This window comes from Schistocerca americana, chromosome 8, assembly GCF_021461395.2.
Source record: "Schistocerca americana isolate TAMUIC-IGC-003095 chromosome 8, iqSchAmer2.1, whole genome shotgun sequence".
Classification (NCBI taxonomy): Eukaryota; Metazoa; Arthropoda; class Insecta; order Orthoptera; family Acrididae; genus Schistocerca; species Schistocerca americana.
In genome coordinates, this window is record NC_060126.1 from 279,924,493 (window position 1) to 279,935,780 (window position 11,288).

The 11,288-nt window shown below is 41.7% G+C and overlaps 1 pseudogene; it reads left to right on the forward strand.

The window, feature by feature from the left end:
• The first annotated feature begins 3,157 nt into the window (after positions 1 to 3,157).
• Positions 3,158 to 3,275, forward strand: LOC124546175 (annotated as a pseudogene).
• The last annotated feature ends 8,013 nt before the right edge of the window (positions 3,276 to 11,288 follow it).

Below are 11,288 nucleotides of genomic sequence, written 5' to 3' on the forward strand. Positions count from 1 at the left end.
TTTTTCACCTACCCTAAGTTACAAAATATTACGATGTCATTTGACACGGAAACTTATATACGACCACGATAATACTGTTAAGGGTTAATAAAAAATAAGTGGAATTAAATCGATAGATGGCATCAAGTGATACAAGGCATCAATTAAACTCATACTTGTAAAAGAAACATCGCCCGTGAAAATCAGCAATAAGGCCCCTATCAAATGACTTTCCCAAAAATGCGTTGTCTTGCAACGGTTCAGACGTAAGCCTTGTCGGATAAACTACACGAGGGACGAAGTTCTAGACGTGTCCAACGAATGGTACGCTAGATGAATGGAGAATCTAGAGAAGAAATGATATTCGCAGAGATGAGACTATTTTTTTGTCGTTTCTGTGTGCTCCGTTTCCCTCACTCCATATTGGCGGAAGGTGGTTGGCTGTCAGCAGTGCAAACAGTCTGCCCTTCACTCAAATGGCTTTAAAACAAACAAAATCGAAATAATACGAGGTGCGACAATGAAGTAATGAGACTGATGTGAGAAAAAATGTTGCTTACCGTTTTAGTCAAGTTTAGTGTAATCTCCTTCAAAGTAGTTCCCTTCTGACAGCGCTTCTGCCATTGATGGTAACATTACTGGAAGTCATCTTCTGTAATATCCTCCAAGACCCTCGTCACAGCTATTTGGTCATCTTGTGTTGTTTGCAAATGGTGTCCCTTGACCACCGTTTTGACTTTTGGAAATAGAAAAAAGTCGCTATGGTAGTACTGAAATTTGTTTTGAGGTTAAAAATTGCTGTACAGACAGAACAGTATGGGATGGCGCATTATCGCGATGCAGAATCCAATTTTCAGCAATGTTGGCACGGACAAGAAGAACTCTTTTACGAAGTGTTTCTAAAATTTCTTTGTAATAACATTGGTTAATTGTTTGTCCAGGAGGCACCCACTCTTTGTTAACAATTCCCTTGCAATCAAAGAAGCACAGAAGGTTGATGGTCATCCGCTGCGATCTTCATCATCAACATTCATTCTGCCTTTATTAAACATTTTATGCCAACGAAAAACTTGAACTCCTCTCCAAAAGCCTTCTGAAGTTTACCGTTAGCCGGCCGAAGTGGCCGTGCGGTTAAAGGCGCTGCAGTCTGGAACCGCGAGACCGCTGCAGTTGCAGGTTCGAGTCCTGCCTCGGGCATGGATGTTTGTGATGTCCTTAGGTTGGTTAGGTTTAACTAGTTCTAAGTTCTAGCGGACTAATGACCTCAGCAGTTGGGTCCCATAGTGCTCAGAGCCATTTGAACCATTTGAACCAAGTTTACCGTCAGTTTTCACCCAATTTAACGCAAAAAGACATGGCATACCGTTGCGCAATATTATGTGGTTCCATTTCTGCGATGAGAGACACAAACACGTGTTAACTTATTACAGCACAACTCACGACTAAGCAGTTGCATCGATGTGCCACTTGGGCTAGAAACAGCTTATAGATCGAGGTCAAAGATATGGTGCCTACGCAAGCCTGCAGGGTTGCTACATCTTGCAAAGAAAATCAGTCTCATTACTTTATTGTCGCATCTGGCATAATTAATAAGCTGGGCCATTTACACGTATTTTTAAACTTATTAACCTGTTTGACGAAGCCTTGTCAATGTTCTATGTCTGATTGACATATTACACACTTTTACACACCAGATGATATCTCAGAGATGATTTGAGAAATTAATTAACTTCTGGCAATAAAAACTGAAAAGAATTCAATTCAAATGTCATCATAAATTGAATACCCTGTTCTATTTATTCAATAAACAAATCAATGATAAGAAATGTTATTAATTAAGTACAAGTCCTTTAGGTATGTAGCCGAATGAAATACAAATAGACAGACTACTGAAACAAAATACAGTTACAGTCGTCCAAATTTCAAAACTCACGCAAAACTTTCTGTCATCAAAATCAGCAGTAAATTCGGCTGTGCCTGAAAGACATATGAATATCTGAGAAAATAGAAATGGCTGCAAATACGCCAGAAAATTTTTCCCCAAAACACACTCGAAAATTCGCCTAAGTCCAAAATACACGAAAATGGTTCTGTCAGTTGAAACTGTGTTGCCTCGTACTGCGCAACACTTAAAAAGCCGGTGTCCACTAACGGTCACAGTAAAGAACTGGTAACAGCAGTGGCAGAACTTCGGTGCAGAAAACGCTCTGTAACTCCTCGCGACAAGCGCCATGTCACGATTTGTCTGGTCGAATTGCTGACATTATCACGATCTGCACCGCAGGTTCCGCGCCATCAATCACAGAACATGCTGAGTGTGACATAGGGGGAGTCTGGGTTACAGATATACAGTAATAAAATCTCTGGAACGAAAGAACTCGACATTTAAAGTTATTGGGTGATCGACAGAAACATTTCCCAAGTGAAGTGATTTTCACCATTTCATTAACAGCACTGAGTCGCATGACACACGAGCGCCAGCGATGGGACACATCTATCACGAGATGTTGGCGAACTTTGCAGTTACACATATGCCTCTCAACATCTTTTCTAACAGGATAGTGCATCACTCCACTACGACTGTGTGTTACCCCTCTCTCCATGACGTATCCTATGTACTGAATCAGAAGAGGGGTCCCGTTGCATGGCCGCTTTGGTCTCCTAATCTGACTCTTCTGGATTATAGTGTATGGGTGTTTATCAAGGACATTGTTTGCAGAACAAGGGTTCGAGATCTGGTTTGACTTGAGACAACGGATCTACTCTGCAGTAACGCCATAACACCTGTCATGTTTATGAATATGTGACAAGAAGTGGAGTACTCGTTCTATTGTCGAGCTACAAACGATGTCCACATTCAACTGTATCCACAAGCATTAAAATGTTTGGCTCCTGTTTAGAATATTGGAAAAAATTAAGTTATAAAACTTAATAGGCATTAAACTACAGGATAAAGGAATATTTTTGTATACCTCTAGCCCGGAAACCCTGTATATGTGGCGACAGCTGCTAAGCATATTCTCGATGTAGAGCTGCAGTGGAGTGTAGGTTCCTATGTAATATGTATCATGAGATACTAATACAACTGTTCATTAAAAAATTGTGCTCATCGATAACTTACAGCCTGATATTTCCGCTCGATAAAGAAATGAATTTCTTTCTGTTATTGCTCATAATTGGCAACGGCCTTGCCGCAGTGGATACACCGGTTCCCGTGAGATCACCGAAGTTAAGCGCTGTTGGGCGTGGCCGGCACTTGTATGGGTCACCATCCCGGCCGCCATGTGCTGTTGCCATTTTTGGGGATACACTTAGCCTCGATATGCCAATTGAGGAGCTACCCGACCGAATAGTAGCGGCTCCGGTCAAAGAAAACCATCATAACGACCGGGAGAGCGGTGTGCTGACCACACGCCCCTCCTATCCGCATCCTCAACTGAGGATGACACGAAGGTCGGATGGTCCCGATGGGCCACTTGTGGCCTGAAGACGGAGTGCTTTATTCGTCATAATTACATCACTGCACATTTCGGAATTATATAGGTCGAACACGAATAAATTCTACAAACTGCAGGGATGGATGCCAGAGTGAAAATGAAGCAAAAAAGGGTCTTTTGAACATGTGTCCGGAAAAAGAAAGTGTGCGTACAACAACAAACCATTCCAGAACAGAGTAAAGAGCTACATCGCATCCACGTTGCAACAGATATTGAAAATAGCCTCCATGGGATGCAACGCATTAGTTCACTTGCCGCATCGTGGATTACCTCAATCTTTCCCTTGTTGTGGCGGTCTGGTGAAAAAACCATCCATAAAATCCTTCCCGCAAGGGAAATCCGCTGCTGATAATCCTTGCATTCGTTTCAGATGATAGAGCTAGTAGCTGCTGTCATGCAGGATACACATAATCGCCGGCCGCGGTGGTCTAGCGGTTCTAGGCGCGCAGTCCGGAACCGCGCGACTGCTACGGTCGCTGGTTCGAATCCTGCCTCGGGCATGGATGTGTGTGATGTCCTTAGGTTAGTTAGGTTTAAGTAGTTCTAAGTTCTAGGGGACTACTGACCACAGCTGTTAAGTCCCATAGTGCTCAGAGCCATTTGAACCATTTTTGAACACATAATCGTGCTTTGGCTTACAAAATGTTGTCAGGCCACCTGCCTTGAGCTTGGACTAGCGTTTGTCTCAATATCCTCTAGAAGGAAATCCTCCAAATCTGGTGCACACACAGTCCGCCACCTCCCTGCACCTGCCTAAAAGGACCGGTAGTCACACAAAGGCCAGAAAAGGTCTCGAAATGTTGTTTGATGTGATTGGTGTTTGTGAGGTTACATGGTTTGGTGTAGCCGTGCTGCATCTCTACCGTTCTCATCTGCTTGGTTGCGCACAAAAACCGTCTACTGCTTACAGTGCACTGCGTCAATCACACATCCTAAAAGACACAAGGAACACATGGCACGTGGTCAGAGGAACTTTCATTCGTCAGCGCGATCTGCAGTGGCAAAAATGCATTTCCGGACATTAGTTCATATGACCTTTTTTCCTCCATTTACAGTCAGGAATCCGTCCCTGCAGTTTGTCGGTTTTATCAATGTTCACCCTGTATTTAAATATGACAGCAGAGTGATATCTGTATCTATTCTCGAGATAATGGTTGGTATATCGGGCGGACAGGTCGTGTGCTATGCACCCAGTTCCGTCCATACTCGTCGGCAATCCTATGGTTGTAACAAGGGTCATCTTTCATAAACGGTTGCAGACATAGAAACGAAGTTCTTTTTTTGTAAATGACTCACACAAAGAGGCACGTATTGTGACGTATGTTTAATATTCGAAAGTGTTTCATGCGTCAAGATATAGAAGTAACTACTGTTCTTTTTCGTATCAGTGACATTTGTATTTTAACAGCTTTTAATATTTCGCCAAAGGAGAATACGGTGGCATGACACACAACTCTCTCTGCTACCTTCTGAGTGGGCTACTGAGTCTTAATCGAAACCTGTTTCTTATGTTATAAGATGCAATCTCTCTGAAACTACATTTTGGACTTACCTCGGTTTTCATGGAGATCTTTTGTTCATTTAATATCATCGGAATGCCTGATAAGTACATGTAGTGACATAAGGTTTCCAAATTCTACCAGCTGTTCAAATGGTCTTTATAGGCAGGTGGCTTATAATCTTATTTCAGTTTCTTTTGCCGAAAGGCAAAGCTTGATGGCATCACCCCACACATCCTGGAGAACAGTACAGCATACTAGATAAGCTTTGCCATTGATCAAAGACTCATTAGTAGTAGTTACTTGTGCCTACAGTTGCCATAATAATTAACCTTGCCGTTACCCGTTGATTCACCATTTGATTCTGTAAATAACGGATTTACTTTTGACTAACCTGCATGCCTCAGACAGATAACAATTTAAAAAGTCTTCACCTGAAATTAGTGCGCCTTTGATCGGCCTGTGCACGGCTGCATGGTTTTTGGACTTACTGCAGAAAGCTCGTGTGCACAAAATACATGTGGCAGCATTTACAGGACACTACTTTAGGGTATTTTGCCGTAGATGACTCCTACACAGTATGAGACGTGCCACTGCATAATTAGCTATCAGTCAGTCGATGGTTATGAAAGGAACTGATAATGAGTTTTACGTGTCCTATTTATAGTGCTACACATTTTAAAGTGACCAACGGATTAATGCAACACCACTTTTGCTTAGCCCGGACCACCGACGGAAGGTTTGAAAGACGAACCAGAGCTGGCGCCCAGACAAAATGTGCGAATCGATTAATTGCTTTTGCAAAAGATTTTAACTGGGCTGAAATTAACACTCAGCTAATAGTACCATTTGTAAGCACACCGTTCGAACTCTACCCGCAAAAACAATCACCCTCATTCGGATTTTACGTGCAAAAACAGACACCGGACTGGAGCGAGATTGATTGTTCAAATTTGGTCCACTGATATATGTGGCCTGCGTCTAAGACAACAGTTTGAAGAAAATCTTGTTTGGATTATACATGCACGAAACACATTTTTCTGGGCGGTTTTTCAAGCGGGCCACTTCTATATTTAACAAGGGTACGATTCGGTTCAAACTTTGCATGAAGTCAAAAGAAAAGAAATTTTTTTCTCTAGTAATCTTTATCCGTCATCGAGATACATTGATTTAAAGTCGAGCTAAATGTAGCATGTAAATTTCGTTCTGACTTGAATTGAATGCGCGAAAACGTATCTGGCAGCTTCAAAGACATTCAAGTCAAAACATTTCGACACATTCGCGCTTTTTTACGAGTTTTTCGCACTTCTCCAGCGCACTGAACCTCTTAGCTGCTAAGTGTTGGCATTCCTACATCTTGCAATTCATAGGCTAAAAGTTCCCGATTTTGTTCACGAAATCCAGGAGATTCTCCAAGCGTTGTAAACAATATATAATATCGTATGTCTGAAGAGCACGCACGTATAATAGCTAAAAACTTCTTTTAAGGGGATAAAATTTCCTGGGAGTGTATTTGTTAGAGGTGGGGTGGGGGGGGGGGGGGTCACGCTAGAACCATCTCTTTATTCCTGGGTGGAGAGGGCTGGTTTTTTCGCCGAGGGGACCACTTTTTCCCCAGGTGCACCCACTGTTACATTTATAGTGAGAGGTGTAAAAGCAAATAGACATACATATATGTGTGGCTCGAGAGTGGGATGCATCTGCAGTAGAAAGCATCCGAGAGTGGCGAAACATCTATAAAGTCCCAGAGTAGGGATCATTCATCCTAAACTTTCATAACAGTGTTGGTTAACGTGATGGCATGTTTCATGTTATACGACATGGCATAATGTATCATTTTACCTTTTATGACACTATGCATTATATTACTGACAAGTAAACAAGCGCTAAATGACAAGTTATTTTGATTTAAATGTCTTTGAAGCTGCCAGATAAGTGGAAAAGCTAGTTCCATTCTTTCATACCCCTTACTCTGCACAGGACTTATTCCACTTTTTTGCGCTGTGATAGGAGGATTTTTTCATCCTGATAGTTACTTATACACAAACTCATTTGGAGCTGCTAACCCGCTTGTTAGACATCGGAAGTGTCAGCATTAGTGTTAAATTATACGGTGAACTATATTGGTAGGGTGGTTGTCCACTCTTGAATGACTTGTGCACAGGGCTAAAAACATAAATACTCAAAACACCATTGCGAAATTCTTTCATTTGTGTAAGTAGACGTAGTATTAACTATGATAATCATTAATTTCTAAGTATAACTTCCAATTCATTCTGACGTAAATAAATCGCATTACCAAAAGAAGTTGTGAGACATAGCCGAAAGATGGTAGGCATGATTCTACATCTGAAAGGTCTCTGCATATCTTCATCGCACGACCGTTTGATCCTTTTTACTGCAGTGAAGCCTTGGTCCTCTTCTAAAATCCCCCCCTCTCCTTTCTGTCTTCAGAGTTACCTTCACCACCAACTTAACTGTTCCATGATGTCATCTGATAAGTAGTATCAATCTGCCTCTTCGTTTCATTAAGTTATAGCCTAAGGCTAATTTCTTCCAGATTCAATGAGGTAGACCTACTTCTTGAAACTTACTGGCAGATTACAGCTATGCGTAGGACAGTGCCTTAGACATGGAACTTTTGTTTTCACGAGCCCGTTTGGTAGGTATAAGATGGGGTACTGGCCGAAGTACAGCTGTGAGGGCGGCTGGGTGTCCACGCTTGGGTAGCTCTGTCGGTATACCAGTTTCGAACCACAATCCCACATACAGTTTTAATCTGCCAGGACGTTTCAGACCGGTCCACAGTCCACTACAGAGTTCCAATTCATTGTGTGGATAGTATTCTTCATTCGCTACTTGAATACCCATTTAATTTGCATTTTTTTTTGTACTGTCACATATCAAAATTTTCTTTATTTACGTACACATAAAGGCGAGGAAAATTAGCTCCTAAATAATCGTTGAAATTCATTGTGAGAACTTTCAGCTGCTTACTTTGCACAGTGCGACCAGTTTCTGTCATAGACCATTTTCAAGCTTAGACTCAACGAGGAAATACAAAACGTTAGAGACTGTACAATTTCGTAGGTTAGTGTAAGATTATGAACATCGTACTTACAGGGATCAGTTGCAGGAATGTTATACAGTGATGTAAATGGCTAGAAGGGCTGTTACGGGCCATCCATGGTCAATAAAATTGTCAGCAGTACAATAACTGCAAAGAGCAATGGCCACCAGAAAGCTTATTCACATGGAACGTCAATAACACACTACAGACGAAAACAGATCAAGCAGTACATGGAAAACAGGCTTAATAGTGCCATGTTAAAGAGAAAATAGTACAACATATGCTAACAAGTGAAACTATAACCGAACAATAAAGTAGTACAATGTAGCCTTTGGTTGAAAGTAAACAACGTACATCTGTGAAACAGTGCCTAGTATTAACTGTACAACACAAATAAAAACAAAGAAAGGCAAACTGGCCAAAATGTTTAGTAACAAATTTGTAATGACTGTAGTATATTAAATTGAACTGAGTGCTTATAAAAATATTGTAATTTTAACCAGCATAACTAAAGAAGATGGGCGATTTCCTTAAAATGAAATTTTAATGATCCGTTATGATGATAGGCAAATTTAAAAAAAAAGGGAAGGCAACAGGTGAACAGGGTAGAAGAATCGAAGGTATGGGCATGGAGAAAAAAAAACCGAAAACCAGCAAAGGAAGGCGACGCAAATTAGCAGTCATATATGACTTATACATTAATTAAGTAGATAAATATACTTGTACTCCCGGCAAAATCACCGTGGGGTTAAAGTTGGACCCGGAGGGGGGGGGGGGGGGGCAACGGAGGGTGACAAATAAAAAAAATTTATTAACCAAGTGACTGTGTCTATAGAACCATGCAGAGAACGAATAAACAGTAAAAAGATAAGAAGATGAGGGCGGTGAGTGGTGTGCTTAGAAGGAACGACAAGAGGGTAGAAATATAAGTTACGAGAGATATCTTCAGTCTCAATACGGTAGACGCCTTGACATTCATCAGTGTTATAACTTTGTTGGTATCGAGTTCCCCGTCAAGACCCAGGACATACCTAAATTTGGTGTGCAGAATACAGGAATATCGGTTCATGTTTATGGCCTGAAGGAGAAAAGCAAGGCAGACGAGCAGGACAAGCATATAGTCGTCGGCCCCCTCCATTTCTCAAAATCTGCCCGTGAGTTGAAGTTGCATGTAAACGTGCTCTTATTTTCTGATAAGAAAAATGAGTAGAAAGGCTATTATTATTATATTTTGATCAAAGGTGTGTCCTGACTTCTGTTCTGTCAACTGAGTAACCACAGGTGTAGAAAGCATATTTGCTTAGGTGCCTCAGTGCCTTTCTCTCAGTAGAGTGCACTTCCAAGGATCCGGTAGATGTTATCATGTTTACTGTGGAAAACAAATTCATAAAGTCTAAAGGTACCCACCACCAGGAGCGACGCATGTTTCTAATGTACGCCGACTTTGAATGCCTGCTGGCTCCAGGAACCCATTTTGAAGGTGACCCTACAGCCTTGTATATTACCTTTGTAGAAAAACACATAGCTGGCTGCTGCGGCCAAGCGGTTCTAGGCTCTTCAGTCTGCTATGGTCGCAGTTTCGAATCCTGCCTTTGGTATGGATGTGTGTGATGACCTTAGGTTATTTTGGTTTAAGTAGTTCTAAGTCTATGGGACTGATGGCTCAAATGGTTCAAATGGCTCTGAGCACTATAGGACTTAAATTCTGAGGTCATCAGTCCCCTAGAACTTAGAACTACTTAAACCTAACTAACCTAAGGACATCACAGACATCCATGCCGGAACAGACTGCAGTGCCTAGAACCGCTCGGCCACGCCGCCCGGGTATGGGACTGATGACCTCAGATGTTAAGTCCCATAGTGCTTAGAGCCATTGGAACCATTTTTTGAAAAACACATACCATACCTGGTAAAGTACCAGATTGTATCGTCCTATGATTCAAAACTTAACCTCTATAAATGTTATGTCGGGGGATAATTCTGTGGTTTTCCTGACACCCTACATTTTATGCAGGTGCCAGTCCAGAAACCTGTTGAAACGGTACCTCACGAGGAAATGCATATCACGTGAGCTGCATTTCCCAACGAGGAAAAGTTTCAACTTGTGACTAGCAAGGGGTTTTCCCATATGAGTAACTGGATAGAATGGCAAGACTCAACGAAATCAGGCTACCTGACATAACTGCGTTCTCCCACAACCTTATGGCTGATGCCATAATGTATGCAGAGTATGAGCATGCCGTAAATGTCTGGCGGAAGTTTAAAATCATCACTTTAGGAGAGTACACTCGTCTTTATATGGACGCAGACGTGTGTTTGCATGTGGACGTTTTCGAGATATCCAGAGTCTATGCATGGCCATATATTATCGGGATCTCGCTTTTTATTACACGGCATCTGGGATGTCTTTGGATGCAATGCTGAAGAAAATGAAAAGTGCAGTATTGAATTATTGACTGATGCTGACATGCTCCTTTTCTTTGAGCGAGAGATCTGTGGAGGATTTTGTCAGTGCGTCCGTTGGCGTGCCAAGGCAAATACCACATGGATAGGTGACAGATTCAACGCGTCGCTTGATTCGAGTTACATCATGTAAAAAAAATGGTTCAAATAGCTCTGAGCACTATGGGACTTAACATCTATGGTCATCAGTCCCCTAGAACTTAGAACTACTTAAACCTAACTAACCTAAGGACATTACATCATGTACTTAGACGTAAACAACCTATACAGGTATGCCATGCTACAACCAATCTCGTTTGGTGAGTTTCGATGGGTGCCCGAAGGCGAATGGAGGGATTTATGTAAAAAAAATCAAGAGTATGGTCGCTGATTCTGATTTAGGGTATGCGGTGGAGGCAGAATTCACATACCCTATTAGTTTTCATGATGCGCATGCCAGTTTGCTGCTATGTCCAGAGTAACTACTTCCACGAGGAGGCTTCACCCCAAAACTGATAACTATGCTGGGGAACAAGCAGAGACACATTATTTATCATCTTAATCTTTGGTTCGGGATGAAGCTGGTTAGAAACACGCAGGCTGTCCCCTTCAAGATGTTCTCTGGCTGACTATGAAGCAGAGAACTTCCGCTAAGTGTGACTTTGAGAAAGACTTTTATAAATTAATGAATAATTCAAATATTGGCAAAAAAGGAGAATTTGAGGGAACAGCGTGAAATTTTGATTAGAACCGAATAGGGTTGGCGTTATCGCTTAAGAAAATGCCTTGCGAGACCAAATA